Below are 15,822 nucleotides of genomic sequence, written 5' to 3'. Positions count from 1 at the left end.
AGCCCTTCTGCTAAGGGAACCAAGGACTCACTTCTCCCAAGTAGGGTGACTAGCTAGCAAGTGTGAAAAATCGGGACAGGGAGTGGGGGGTAATAGGCACCTATATTAGACAAAGCTCCGAATATCGGGACTGTCCCTATACAATCGGGGCATCTGGTCATCCTACTCCCAAGCTGGGACACTTGGCATGCATAGGCCTAACAACACTAACTGCTGAAGCCTCCACTTATGGAAGGTTCCCTTTGAGTATAAGGGGTGGGGAGTCATTAATCTTTCTCCATCCCCTGCCCAAAAGCGTGGGTGACGTTTGGGAGAGGAGGGAGAAAGAAAGCGTTGGGGGAAGGGCACCTATTAATCTCCCTCCCCCTTCGGAAATACGTGTGTGGGGGTGTTGTTGTTAGAGAAGGAGGGGGAGTAGCCAGGCGGTTTCACCTGCGTGTCTCCTTCCCAGAAAGGGCTAGGGCCTGGTTGCTGTTTGGGGAACAGCCAGGGTGGGTGTGAAAGGCTACAGCCAAGCTTGCTCCAGAAGGGGCGGCTAAGCGAGGGGGTGGTTAGCAACATTTGTCCCTAGCCGGGGAGCAGTGTAGCCCCCGCTAGGGACTCTGCTTTCCTCCTCCCCCTTGGCGGTGCCTGGCCTCCCGCGGCAGGAAGGGGAGGCGGAAGAAAGGGGAAGAAGCTCCAGGCAGGCCGGGGGAGGGAGGAGCAGTCCTGGGGGGAGGCAGCAGACACACAAGATGGCCCCTGCTGCAGAGGCAGCAGTAGCAGCCGGTCGTGGGGAGGAGGTGGCGGCGGCCAGGCGGCCTCTGCTGCCGGTGCTGGAGGCGGTGGGTGCTGCGGCCAGCCCCGTGTCCCGGAGCTGAGAAAAGCTGCTGCTGCTGGGAGCCTAGCCGTGCGGTGAGTGCGGGTCCTGGGCTTCGGTGCGGGGAACAATGGGGCGGAGGTGGTCTCTCTCCGGCCTGGCCCAGTGGAGGTCGGGGGCTGGCCCTGCCTTACTCAGGGCTTTCAGGTGACAGAGGGTCATTGCAGCGGGCTCTAGCCTGTGTCCCTGCCTCCATCTCTAGGCCTCAGGCTTCGGCCGGTCTCCATTTCCGAGTTGTTCCCTTTTGGAGGAGGCCAAGGAGGCTGGTTCTATAAAGCTGGGGGCCGGGAGAAAGAGATTTCCTTTGCCCTTGGAGGAAGAGTGGGGGTGGTAGTAGTTCCAGGGGCTCTTGGTTTAGGGGAGGTGGGGCTGTACTCATGTCATTCTGGGGTGGGGACAGAAGACACTATTTGGGTTGCGGGGACAGTCTGAAGTATGAGAGAGAATATAGTCCCCAGCCCCAGTTATAAAGGTATGTAGCCTTTTACAGCACAGATGGGAAGCCGGTTCCTGCCCTCAAAGGGGTTCAGCCCCCACTGTGGATTTGCAGAGCTGATGTGACACACATTGAATGCTTTGTTTAAAATATATCTACACATGTCTGTGTGTGTGTGTGTGTGTGTGTGTCTCTCTCTCTCTCTCCCCCCCCCCCCCCCAGTCAGCTTGCTGCTGTTTTGGGTGCCTATCAGAGTTGTAGGGAACATTCAGGGTAAGTTGGCCAGTGGTTTCTCTGTGTGCCTGGAAACTGAGAGCCTGGCATTTGGGAAATGTAAATCTAAAAAGATCCAACTAACTTGACATTGTTTTTTTTTCTCTGGTATTACTTTAGACACAGAGTTAAAAGATGGGGCAAGGATTTCCTGCCAGGAAACAGAGCACTGAGTAGCTACCCTTATGTGTTTGGGGGGAGGGGGAAAAGAAGAATAACCAGAAATGATGTTTTGTCTTCAGAGGCCATATTGAGTGAGATCTGTGCCATTTTAAGAGCCCACAAGTAGGGAAACTGATATTTCTTGTATAAACTGGTATTTCATTAAATTCTTTCCACATATACTTCTTTCTTCTGAACAGTTGTTTTAAAACTTGTTTTGTTTCAGTCAATTATGGAAAAAATGTATTGGTGACATTGTATCAATTAGTAAGGAGCTTCCATTATTTTAATGTAATATTGATAAATTTAAAATGGCCAAACTACTAAATTGCAAAAATTAGTTTATTTTAAAACAGCTAGTTTACCCCTATCAGTAGCAGTGCTACTTTTTCACCACTAACTCTTTTAGTGACATGTTACCCTTTGATCACTCTGTAAGATGACAATTGGACTATTTTTACGTTTATACTATAGTGATAGCTAGTATCTGTGACATATGGAAATGTGCTACCTTTTCCACTAAACTTTCCCCCCCTGCCCCCTCGGTCTTCAGGGATATATAAATCTTGTTTTAAGCCTTCCTTCCCTTTCCTGAGCATATGGGTAACTATTTGTGTATGGTCTCATTGACTTCATTGAGACTATTTAACACATGAATAAAGTTATGCACATACTTGAGTGTTGGCAGGACTGGGGTCCACATCTTTATCAGTCAGTGAAATTAGCGTAGAAATTATCAATCCAGAAATGCAGTGTTTAATTTCTCCCATTGAGGTGAACATCTAGTTTCCTTTGAAGTTAATAAGAGCTGGGTGCATCAAAGAGAGGTGATCTCCACTCACCCACCACCCCCTTCCTGAAATTGTTTCAGCCTATTATTCCTGCCCTAGAAAAGGCTGCTCCAGAGCAGATGCTTTAGCAGGTTATTTTGAGGGACCTTTGCACTGATGCTACACGTGTTCTGTTTGTTTGATGGACTCTGATTTCCGTTGCTGTCAGTAAAACCCCTTTGATCAGCGTTAAAATTCATGGAGATGAAGAGGAATTGCTTGTTCTTTGTACCAAAACCAACTTAATTTAAAACAAAATGTTGTTGGATTGTTGGTTTGAAGTTGGTCTGGGCTGGTAGTGACTGCAAGGTCTGATCTAATGTCTGACTTGCATGAAACTAAGGGCAGATCTACATGTAAAATGTTGCATTGGTGCAGCTGCGCTGGTGTAGTGTAAATCCACCTCCCAGAGAGATGGTAGTTATGTCAATGAGAGAAGCTCTCTCATCGACATAGCACTGTCTGTGGGGGGGCTAGGTCTGTATAACTCTGTTGCTCAGAGCTGTGGATTTTTCACACTCCTGAGCGATGTAGTTATACTGAGATAGATCTGTAGTGTAGACTTGGCCTTAATGATGGCTTCAGCCCACTCCCCAAGCGTAAGTGTCTGCATGACACAGACCAGTACCGGTTTTGCTAACTGAAAGGTTTAACAGAGTTAAGTGCTGAAGACCTAATTTATTTAAAGATGGCCCTCCAAAGCAGGTTTGAACTAACATTGATGGGACAGTTTGCAGAAACTTGAACTCCTGTTGCCTATGACCTACCAGCTATCTGGATTGAGACGTTCTGTCGCAAATGCTGTCAATCTGGTACTCTTCAGTAGTGGTGAATTAAGAAAATATATACACCCAAGATTTTGAATTAACTGTTTTATTTTCTTATATGTCTCAATATTTGGAAAGAATCTGAAAATGGTGTTAAGGATAGAAAATTTCACCAATCTGGGACTTGCTATATACACAGGCTTGGCAAAATTTGATGAAAAAAAATTTTTTTTAATGTTTAATATTTATTTTTAAGCATTTTCTATTGTTAATCATTTAATTTTCACAGTTGCAGGACATTAAGGGGGGTTAGTGTTAGGGTAGTGCTGACAGCGGGACTTCAGGGGGCTCCCCGCATGGCCAATGGGCCTGACACCTGGCCACAACGTTCAGGGGAGGCTGTGGTCCAGACTCCATGAGGAGGAGGGTGAACTCCCAGCCCTTCGCAAGGCCACCCTACTGATAGACTCATAGACTTAAAGGTCAGAAGGGACCATTATGGTCATCTAGTCTGACCTCCCGCATGATGCAGGCCACAAAAGCTGACCCACCCACTTTCCCTTAACTCAGCTGTTGAAGTCTCCAGATCGTGATTTAAAGACTTCAAGTCGCAGAGAATCCTCCAGCTTGCGACCCCTGCCCAATGCTGCGGAGGAAGGCGAAAAACCTTCAGGGCCTCTGCCAATCTACCCTGGAGGAAAATTCCTTCCTGACCCCAAATATGGCGATCAGTAGAACCCCGAGCATACAGGCAAGATTCTCTAGCCAGACCCACATTTTACCAGCGATGGCACTTTATTACCTAATTGACTAAAATCACGTTATCCCATTAAACCATTCCCTCCATAAACTTATCTAGCCTAATCTTGAAGCCAGAGAGGTCTTTCGCTCCCACCGTTTCCCTCGGAAGGCTGTTCCAAAATTTCACCCCTCTGACGGTTAGAAACCTTCGTCTAATTTCAAGCCTAAACTTCCCCACGGCCAGTTTATATCCATTCGTTCTCGTGTCCACATTAGTACTGAGCTGAAATAATTCCTCTCCCTCCCTGGTATTTATCCCTTTGATGTATTTAAAGAGAGCAATCATATCCCCCCTCAGCCTTCTTTTGGTTAGGCTAAACAAACCGAGCTCCTCGAGTCTCCTTTCGTAGGAAATGACTTCTGCCTGGGGATGGCCCCTGTACACCTGGCTGTGAATGAGTAAGCGGGGAGGTGACAGTGGGGCTGCAGAGTGCTCCCTGCATGGTCACCAAGCTGGTGACAACAGATCCCTGTAGGTGTTAGCTGTGGGGGAAGTGGCACTTGTCGACTGTCTTAGATATTTTTTGTTGATTTCTATGTCAGGTGAAATTGATATTTAATGATGACTAATGATTTAAATCAAATCCTGCCAATCCGACGTATATGATACTGGACAAGTGCCCAAGAGAAGCACTGATAGATTAACAAGCTGATAGTGTTAAGTTTCATTATCTCATGACTCATCATTGCAAAAAAGGTGTGCTGTATGCCATGAGAAAACAGGAATTAGTTTTTTGTTTGTTAGCTATGCATGTTGTGATTACCATATTTTTTCCGTGTGAATTCCAACATGATTTTACTGTCTAATATCTAGAAAACAAATGACTGCAAAATAATGCTTTAAATGCCTTAAGTGTAAAATAGGGATAATGATACTTTTGTAAAGCTGTTTATAGCATTTTCCATCAGTAGTTAGCATAAGAACTAGGTATTGATTTATTTACACTCTCTGAAAAGCTTGCAAATCCCAGTTTTCAAATGGTATGAAGAATAAGACTGAAATTTAAAAAAATAAGTGCCTAAAGTTAGGCTCCCAAATATGTGGCCTGACTTTCCAAAAGTGATAAGCACCCAGAAGCTCCCATACGTGGTTTATCCAAACTTTATTTTAAATCTTGACCTTTCTCTCTCACCATCACTGAAATCAGTTGCAACATGATTTTAAGTAGCTGCAGAGTAGAAGAGGGACAAATAAGAACATAATCAGTGTGTTTTTCCCCCCCGTAGCTCCCCAAGGCCTGGTATACTGCAGCCTGCTTGAGTTTGATGGACTAGTGTTTAGAACCAGAAAATTTCCCCCCGTATTGCCATTGATCACACAAACATGTACGCATCTCCACTCCAGATTTGAACATCTGGAAAAAAAACATTTAATTTTTCATTTTTACAAAAAATCTATTGTGACAGTTAGTTAGGTATGTGTAAAATAACTACCTCATATACTGAAACTCAGCAAGTGAACCAACATCAATGAACAATAACCCTTCTATAAAAATTCTTTTGGTCTTCCACCCTTTCAAACCACTTTCAAGAAAAGCCTGAGAAAATAGATAGGCCTTGCAACCTTCCCCTCTCAATGGAGACAGATGAGGAGGGAAGCAAATTCCGTTTAGAAAATTTTCTCTATATGTACAAAGCAAGTGGTTGTTGGTCTTTTAACAGCTGAGATCAACTGGGATACTCGAGCCATCTCTTTTTGTGCTTTAACCTCAGATACACAGGATCCGAACCATAAAGAAACTTGTATATCAAAGCCAGTACTTTGAGGTGCACCTGACAATGAACTGGAAGCTAGTATAGTCAAGGGAGCATAAACATGTGCTTCGTGTGTGAAATGACGATAAGTAAGCAAGTGCGTTCTGCACTGTTTGAAGTTTGTGTGACCTTTAAGGTTAGCTGTATGGAGGGCACATTGTCTGGAGATTGTTGGGTAACTGTCATGACATCCACAAATAGCTACTGATCATGCATAATTTTTGTACAGTAAAAAAATTTAATAACACTTGTTGAGTTATAAGATCTGTTCTACTTTTGAGTTGATCCAGGTGTAGCTCCTATTAGTGCCAATGTGGTCATGAGTATGTCTTGAGAAATATGGTAGGGCAAACTATCTTTTGCACACAATTCCATTGTTTTAATTGGTGGCCTGTGTAGTAAAACTTGAAGTGACCTCATACTACTGTAGTTTCAAAGGAATTAATGACTTATGTCTCCTATACTTGTGAAATGACATAACTGAGGAGAAGTCTTAATGTCTGTAAAACTGTGGGCACTAACCTGTTTCAGTGTGGTATTACAAATGCATAGGTATTTTGTCCCATCCCCCGCCCCCTTGTATTGGGAAATCAGTTGCAGTGCTTCAGGAAATAATGTCCCTGTTACTCATATATCAGCTTGTTTTGATGTTTAAATGAAGATTCTGGATGATCATTTGTTCATTGCAGTTTCATGCTGTTGTTAGAGTGGCAGTGCTTGTGTCCTCCTATAGTTGAAGTTACAGAACAGCATCCATAAACCCCCCCCGCTTGGTAGTTTATCCTTCAAGCTGAAATTTTCCTTGCTTCATATTTGACCAAAAATGATTTTTTAAATGTTCAGCTCTTTTTGAGTGAGAGAAAATGAAGTAGATGGAAAATACAAAATGAGCAATTATTAGAGAAGATAAATATTTTGTATAAGTTTAGTCTGTCCTCTGCTACATTGAAATGGAAAGCAATGTGCTGGAAAGAGAACATTCCTCTCTCTTCTAGCTTTACTTCCTTCCACAGAGCATACGGTAGGTGTGTGTGTGGGAATGGGTATTGGGGAGGTGGGTGTGTTTCATATAACTTGTTGAGAGAGAGAGAGAGAGCACCTTTATTTTATTTACTTATTTATTTATTTAAAGAGAAGGGTATTAATACAACTTTCAGCCTTCAGTGGCAGGGATGGCTCATTGATTGAAACATGCTTGAAATGCTTATTGTCCTGGAGTAGGGGTGGGCAAACTTTTTGGCCCGAGAGCCACATCTGGCTGGGGAAATTGCATGCAGGGCCATGAATGTAGGGCTCGGGCAGGGGGTCGGGGTGTGGGACGGAGTGCGGGGTGTGGGAGGGGTTGTGGTGTGCAGGAAGGGGCTCAGGGCAAGGGGTTGGGGTGCGGGAGGGGTTCAGGGTGTGGGCTCTGGCCTGGCGCCGCTTACCTTGAGCGGCTCCAGGGTGGCAGCGGCATGCAACGGGGCGCCGCGCCGCTCCCGGAAGCAGGCGGCACCACATCCCTAGGGGAGTGGGGGGGCAGAGGGCTCCGTGCGCTGCCCTCGCCTGCGGATACCGTCCCCAAAGCTATTGGCTGTGGTTCCCCGTTCCTGGCCAATGGGAGCTGCGGGGGGAGGTACCCGCAGGCGAGGGCAGGGCACGGCGCTCTCTGCCTCCCCCCACCCCCAGGGGCCGCAGGGACGTGGTGCCGGCCGCTTCTGGGAATGGCGCGGGGCCCGCGGCGCCACAGGGGTGGCAATCTCGCAGGCCGGATCCAAAGCCCTGATGGGCCGGATCCGGCCCACAGGCCGTAGTTTGCCCACCCCTGTCCTGGAGCCGTCCATTCAAATTTAGGCAATGTTGACTTCCCTGCTACTTACTGTTTGGGATTTTCAGAACCAGTGCAGTTTTGTAGCGTAGACGAGATGTATTGTGGTTGGATGTTTCTTTTAAAGTGATCATCAGTGAAATAGTTTAATGTTGACTTCAAATTACTATAAGTCAATAACATTATGCTTGTTACTGCCACATTGTTCGTGGTGGAGCTGAACCAGTGTTAGCAACACTGAAACTTATTCTGGTGTAGACAAGGCCTGAGAGCCCCAGAGCTGCTTCTGGACTTATAGATCCAATGCAAGAATTCAGAACTACCGCCAGCCTACCATGATGGCTAGTATCCTGTCTTTAATTCATCTTATTTGAACTTTGCTGTATATAAGGCGGAACCAGGATTCAAATCTAGATCCTGCCTTAAATGAACTTAAAAAAACCCTGACCATCTTAATAAGTGGACTTTCAGACAAAATGAAGATGAGGCCCTATCTGAGGTTGAAGGGTTAGAAGAGTTTCAGCAAGGTCCAGATGGTGCATATCCATGACTTCCTAAGTATGAAGTGGCTGAACTTCTAGCAAAAACATGCAATCTCATTAAAAACCGCTACTATATAGGAGCCTTGGAAGGTAACAAACGTTGTACCCAGGGGTGATCCAGGGAAAGAAAAACAGTAAAACTTACTTCTGTACCTGGTAAATTGGTTGAAATGATCATTAAAAACAGAACAGTAAAACCTCCTGAAAGATCATCATATGATGATCTATCTAACCTGTATGGTTTCTGCAATGGAAAGTTGTCTCACTAAACTCTCTTAAAAAGCTTTGAAAGTGTCATCAAAGTAGTGGATACAGCAAAACTGGTTGTCATAGTTTATTTAGATTTTCAAAAGGGCTTTTGGGGTCTTGTGGAAGCTAAGAGTTTAGTTAGAATGCAGAGGGAGATTAGATGCTTATATGGACAAGAATATTCCCACTGATGCATTCAGAGTTTTGGAAGGGATTAAAAAAAACCTCATGCTTCGTATTTTAAACTAGTGTCTAACTATTAGGGATTAGGATGAGAGCTTCATTTGGCTACTGTGATTCTTGCACCTTCCTGTTAAGTACCTGGTACTGCCACTGTCAGACAGGAAACAGGATTAGGTGGACTACAGAGTCTGGTGCAGTATGACAATTCCTATGTTTTCTATATAGAATACAAATTGTGATAGGATAAAATGAAAGCCAGAAAAGGAAAAGCACACTTCTCTTGTCCCAGAATATTCTGAATTTCTCCTCAGTAGTAATGAATTATGCAAATTTTGGAATAGTATCAGAGGGGTAGCCGTGTTAGTCTGTATCCACAAAAACAACGAGGACTCCGGTGGCACCCTAAAGACTAACCGATTTATTTGGGCATAAGCTTTCGTGGGTAAAAAACCACTACTTCAGATGCAACTGAATTGGGTTTTTTTACGCACGAAAGCTTATGCCCAAATAAATCTGTTAGTCTTTAACTTTGGAATAGTTCCTTTGAAGAAAGTGGAGGGTGGAGGAAAAGAGGGAAGACAGAAATTCATTAAATGTTAATAGGAAAATATAATTGTTAAACATTCACACGCAAGTGTTGCATTCATATTGGCTCTTGTACTCATCTTGTATTGTACCAGCTCTTAGGTGTTCACATGATGTTTATCTTTACACTTAATAGCATGATGTGAGCAGACATCTTTTCCAACCTGTTTTAAAACACAGCCCACATAATGTGTGATCAAAACTATCCTTTTCCGGGGGTTTGGTTTTGTCATCGTACTGTTAATGAAGTTCACCCCAGGCCTTCCCTCCATGTTTAGCTGCTCCTAGAGATGGTCACAGGACTGCTACACCTGTGTACTAAATCCTGTCTTCTGCAGATCCAACCTAGAGAGCCTCTCCCATCTAACTTATCAGTGGTGGAATTTAATGAACTTCATTGGTACTAGTGAATCTGCTGTAGTCTTGGTCTCTTCCAGCAGAATCAACAATAACTGCAGTTGGGGTGGGTTCACAGAACTGTCAGATACAAAAAGATTGACAATTACGTGTTCCTGTTGCACGAACAAGCTGTTCTCCTTCAAGGAGTCCGGTAGGAATTTTTTTTTCATCCCTGGCATGTGAAACATTGCACGGTTGTTGGATGATCTTGTACTTTCCACTCAACCATCAGGTACTGGCTACTGCCAGAATGTGATGGACTACTGGTCTGATATAGTGTGGCAAATCCTGCAATATGTGCTTTTAAGATGTGTTGAACAGTAGTTTAGTTTGTGAAGTGGTTATCTTGATGTGTAGAGATTCATTGTCCAGGCTACCATTTCCAAGAGTGTTGGGAGCATAATTTAGGATGCAGAAAGGGTATTTGGAGATTAGAAGCATCAACAGAGGTACTATATGTACTCACATGAGCTAATTCTACAAGACCAGACAATTCCTGCGCAGCTGGAGACTACCTCTTGTTGGGATTTTGCATGCGGAGTACATTGTCCGGGGAAATTCATAGCAATATTTTGGAAATTGTGGATGATAATGAGTCATCTGAACCATTTCCAGTCACCAATGGGGTCAAGCAGGGCTGTGTGTTGGCCCCAGCTCTCTTCAGTATGATGTTCTCTGCCATGCTTACAGACGCCTTATGTGATTGTCACACCAAGATTTGTTGTCAGATATTGGACTACTGGCAAGCTCCTCAATTTGAGGAGACTACAGGTGATGACAAAGGTACAGGAAGTGACTTTCATGATTTTCGGTTTGCTGATGACTGTTTTCCCGAACGCCAAATCTGAGTCTGACATGCAGCGGAGAATGAGCTATTTTTCTTCAGCTTGTGACAACTTTGGTCTCTCAACATCAAGAAGACAGAAATGATGTACCAGTCTGCACCAGGAAAGTCTGACGTAGAACCTAGTATCCCAGTGAATGGCCAAATCCTTCTGGCAGGTTCACCTACCTTGGAAATACACTGTCACATTCACATCGATGATGAAACCAATGCCAGAATTGCGAAAGTGAGTGTGGCCTTTGACAGGTTACGTGCAAATGTGTGGGAGCCTAGAGGCATTAGTCAACAAACAAAACTGAAGGACTACAAAGCCATCATGTTGCCACCTCTGATGTATGCATGTGAAACCTGGACGAAGTACAGATACCATGCTATGAAACTGAATCACTTCCCCATGGGCTGTCTGAGGAAACTGATCAGGATAAGATGGCAAGACAAGTTTCCAGATACTTAGGTTCTCATATGACCAGGCATTCCAAGCTTCCATATTCTGATGATATCACATATGAGATGGGCAGGCCATGTCAACAGAATGTCAGAGGATCGACTGCCAAAGAAGATATTTTACAGTGAGCTAAAGGAAGGAAAGCCCTCTCAAAGAGGCGGAAAGAAATGTTTCAAGGACTCCCTCAAGTTATCCCTGGGGTGTTTCAACATTGACTCAGACTGCTGGAAAGATCTCACACATGATTGTTCTACCTGGTGAAGCCTCTCATCCATACTGGAGCTACAGGCTATGAGCAGAGGAGAACTGCTGAGGCAGAGCAGAAGTGCCAGCAGCATAAGGACATGTCAAGTTTTGCCAACATTAAGTGGCAGTTGGGGTGAAAAAACACACACACACCCTCAAGCAGGGCTGGATTAACACACGGGCTTTAGGGGCTGCAGCCCCAGGCTAAGGGGGGGCCCGGTACAGCAGGGCTCAGGCAGGCTGCCTGCATGCGGTGGCCGTACACCCCTCCTGGAAGTGGCCAGCTGCTGGCACGTCTCTGCGGCACCTGGCAGGGGTATGAGGGGGGGAGGCGGCTCCGCATGCTGCTCCTGTCCCCAGCACCGTCCCTGGAGCTGTGGGGGCAGCGCTTGCGGCCGGGGGCAGTGCACGGAGACATACTGTCCCCCTCTCCCCAGGGGTGCACAGAGGCGTGCCAGCAAACGGCCGATTCCGGGAGCAGCATGTGGCCGCAGCATGCAGGCAGGCAGCCTACCTAAGCCCTGCTGCACCACCGGGAGCCACCTGTTGTAAGCACCTTCCAGCCAGAGCCTGCACCTTGCATCCCCTCCTGCACTCCAACCCCCTGCCCCAGGTCAGAATCCCCTCCTGCACTGAACTCCCTCCCAGAGCCCTCACCCTCTCCTGTATCCCAACACTCTGCCCCAGCCTGGAACCCCTTCCTGCACCCAAACTCCCTCTCAGAAAGAAACTAATATAACAGCTGTTCTAAGGTAAAAAAGTAGGCTATTTTGAATTAACTATATTCTACATGTTTTAAGAGTGAAATGTAACCACAGAACAGCTTTATGTTAATTAAAAGGCAAGTTCAGCATAGCGTTAATAGCCTCGATGCAATAATTGTGATCATTTTGTTTTAAATTAGGAAAAAGACTTCTATCCAGGGCCCCCGCAAAATCTAATAGCCCCGGACCCACAGGAGAGTTAATCTGGCCGTGCCCCCGAGGGACATAAATTTTGCTAGCATAAATGCTTGTGTGTGCAGCTCTCCTGCTGACATAGCTACTGCCACTTGTTTAGATGGGTTTTTCTTTTTTATGTTGACAAGAGAGCTCTCTCCTGTCGGCATAGAATGGCTACATGAACGATCTTTGTTTGCTAGTGTAGACATGGCCTAAATCTCACAACATCAGCATGTTCACTGTTAATCAAATAACACATAGTGGCATCTCTTGTTCAGTGTGTCACAGACCGTTCAAAGCTCAAATTGGCCTGATCAGCCACTTAAGTGTTCACAGAAACTAAACCAACCACTGATGTCATGGTCATCTTTGAACTTGAAGGACAAACAAGACATGTTATATGAAAACTTTCTCTGTCCTTTATGGTCACAAAAATCAATGCAAGTTCTCTATTCAGGGAGAGGTAGTACCTGGGAGTGCTGCAGAGGAAGCATTGCTGTTCTTGAAGGTGAAATTTGCTTATAGAGGGCAGAGTCAAGGTTGCATGGGCATTTACCTTAATGCTGTATTTCTTGGTTTTCACAAGTTGGAGTTTTGCTGAAATCAGTGTTCTGGAAAGGCATGAGCTGTCACTGGGATACCTTAAATTTGTATATAAATTAGAGGATGTATGGAGGGAGAAACAAAGTAGATGTGCACCACTATAAATCAAGAATCAGTAAATTAAAGGGTCTTAGGGCAGCTGAAGCTTTAACTTGAGCCCAATACTTCAAAAATATAGAGAAGAAAATGTTCCTTGCTCATTTAGATTCATTTTACTTTTTCAGTGATATTGACTGAATAATAATTTGAACAAGAGTAGCATAGTGCCTTTCCCCTTCCCCCAACAATAACAAGTAATACAGGGTATATGTAAAGGAAGAAAAGAGTTCAAGAATTTTCTAACTTAGTAAAGGCTAAATTCTGGATACCCTTATAAAACTTAAGTAGAAGTGCTTGCTTAGGAGAAAATGTGAATGTTGAGGAATAGGAAATTGAATCCTCTTTCCCAGGGGTGGCCAACCTGAGCCTTAGCAGGAGCCAGAATTTACCAATGTACATTGCCAAAGAGCCACAGTAATACGTCAGCAGTCCCCCATAAGCTCCCCCCTGGATCCCAATGCCTTCCGCCCACCAGCAGCCCCGCTGATCAGCGCTTCCCCGCACCTCCGGATCAGCTGTTTCTTGGCATGCAGGAGGCTCGAAGGGTGAGTGGGAGGAGCAAGGGCACGGCAGGCTCAGGGGAGGGGGTGGGAAGAGGTGGAGTGGGGGCAGAGCCTGTGGCAGAGCCAGGGGTTGAGCAATGAGCACCCCCCGGCACATTGTAGCTCCAGCCCTGGAGTCGGTGCCTATCCAAGGAGCCGCATATTAACTTCTGAAGAGCCGCATGGGGCTCTGGAGCCACAGGTTGGCCACCCCTGTTCTTTCCATTGCCTTACCTGGGGTAAAGTGTAGAGTACTTGGGGAAGAGATGCGTTTAAAACTGGTTTATTTTGTTGTAAAACTTCTCTCATTTGCAATGTGTTGCTTCTTGTTAAGGGATTGCATGTGATGTTGATTTTTTTTTTTAAGCAGCTGTTCTCTGTGCTGTTTATAGCAAGAAGGAATGTCCCCTTTCTAAAAACTAGGGATAGCTCCAGGACTCCACAAAATCATATAAAGCAAATACTATTGCTTTGGGAAATCAGTATTTAGGAAACCCTGAATTCTTGTTTTGTAAATAGGCACAGGGTCAATATTTCCACACTCAGCCTGGAGAATAGCAGTTAGTCTTTGTAGAAGAGTAGGCCTCTTAATGGGGGATTCAAAGTGATAAATTTTATGAGCTGAATGCATCACTGCAGAAGTGTTAACGGGCCCCTCTACTTTGAATGGTCTCTTAAAATATGTGAAAACAACAAGGAGTCCTTGTGGCACCTTAGAGACTAACACATTTATTTGGGCATAAGCTTTCGTGGGCTAAAACCCACTTCATTAGATGCATGGAATGGAAAATACAGAGGCAGGTATAAATACACAGCATGTGAAAAGATGGGAGTTGCCTTACCGTGTGTGTGTGTGAGGGGGGGTCAGTGCTAATGAGCCAGTTCAGTTAAGGTGGAAGTGGGCTATTCTGAACAGTTGACAAGGGGTGAATATCAAGGGAAGAAAAACCACTTTTGTAGTGCTAATGAGTTCAGTGTAATTAAGGTGGCTCATTTCAAACAGTTGACAAGAAGGTATGAGTATCAGTGGGGGGAAATTTAGTTTTTGTAGTGACCCATCCACTCCTAGTTTTTATTCAGGCCTAATTTGATGGTGTCCAGTTTGCAAATGAATTCCAGTTCTGCAGTTTCTCATTGGAGTCTGTTTTTGAAGTTTTTTGATTGAATTGCCACTTTTAAGTCAGTTATTGAGTGTCCAGGGAGATTGAACTGTTCTCCTACTGGGTTTTGAATGTTATAATTCTTGATGTCAGATTTGTGTCCATTTACTCTTTTGTGTAGAGACTGTCCGGTTTGGCCAATGTAAATGGCAGAGGGGCATTGCTGGTACATGATGGCATATATCACATTGATAGATGTGCAGGTGAATGAGCCCCTGATGGTGTGGCTGTTATGGTTAGGTCCTATGATGATGTCCCTTGAATAGATATGCGGACAGAGTTGGCAACGGGGTCTGTTGCAGGGATTGATTCCTGGGTTAGTGTTTTTGTTGTGTGGTGTGTAGTTGCTGGTGAGTATTTGCTTCAGGTTGGGGGGCTGTTTGTAAGCGATGACTGGTCTGTCTCCCAAGGTCTGTGAGAGTGAGGGATCATCCTTCAGTATAGGTTGTAGATCCTTGATGATGCGCTGGAGAGGGGGCTGTAGGTGATGGCTAGTGGCGTTCTGTTGGTTTCCTTGTTGGGCCTGTCCTGTAGTAGGTGACTTCTGGGTACCCTTATGGCTCTGTCAATCTGTTTCTTCACTTCACCAGGTGGGTATTGTAGTTTTAAGAATGCTTGATAGAGATCCTCTAGGTGTTTGCCTCTGTCTGAGGGATTGGAGCAAATGCGGTTGTATCTTAGAGCTTGGCTGTAGACAATGTGTGATGTGTCCTGGATGAAAGCTGGAGGCATGTAGGTAAGTATAGCGGTCATTAGGTTTCCGGTATAGGGTGGTGATGTCACGTCACCATTGCTTATTTGCACTGTAGTGTCTAGGAAGTGGATAACTATCTCTCCTGCCTTTTTCCAATCCCTGAATTGACACTTCTGTAGATGGTGCTTTTTGTTTGACAACAGGCACTATTTCTAATGAGTTAACTTTTCTGACTCCATTGATCTCTACTTCTATTGCAGTGGGCATGGACTGGGTAAGGGGGCGGCGTGATTGAAAAAGTTTGGGGACCACTACTCCATTGCTCTCTGTTCTTGCTCTTCTTTCTCCTGCTGTTTGCCAGTCTACCTGATGCTCCCTCTGCTACTTTCTGCTAGGTTTAGCCAGTAATAGATAAAGTTTTCACCCCCTTCAGGCAACAGAGATGGCATGTTGCCTATTAATCGCATCACATTGGCAGTTTAAAATTACCGTATATACTCTATCATAAGCCGGTTTGTTTATAAGCTGACTCTCCTCCCCCAAGATCGATAAGTAAAAATGGAAAATTTTTATGACCCGTTCATAAGTCGACCCTATAAT

General features: G+C 45.0%; 1 protein-coding gene across 4 annotated transcripts in view; it reads left to right on the top strand.

The window, feature by feature from the left end:
- Positions 1 to 747: 747 nt before the first annotated feature.
- LOC112107405 (roquin-1) overlaps positions 748 to 15,822 on the top strand; it is a 103,570-nt gene continuing 88,495 nt past the window's right edge. For all 4 annotated transcript variants that reach the window (XM_026656171.1, XM_026656170.1, XM_026656169.1 and 1 more), the window contains exon 1: positions 748 to 894. The gene's annotated coding sequence lies outside the window, so the exon portion shown is untranslated. The remainder of the gene's footprint in view (positions 895 to 15,822) is intronic.

The sequence above is a fragment of the Terrapene carolina genome, unplaced genomic scaffold (genome assembly GCF_002925995.2).
Source record: "Terrapene carolina triunguis isolate 2854851 unplaced genomic scaffold, T_m_triunguis-2.0 Scaffold212, whole genome shotgun sequence".
Classification (NCBI taxonomy): Eukaryota; Metazoa; Chordata; order Testudines; family Emydidae; genus Terrapene; species Terrapene triunguis.
This window is presented reverse-complemented; position numbering and strand designations above follow the sequence as displayed.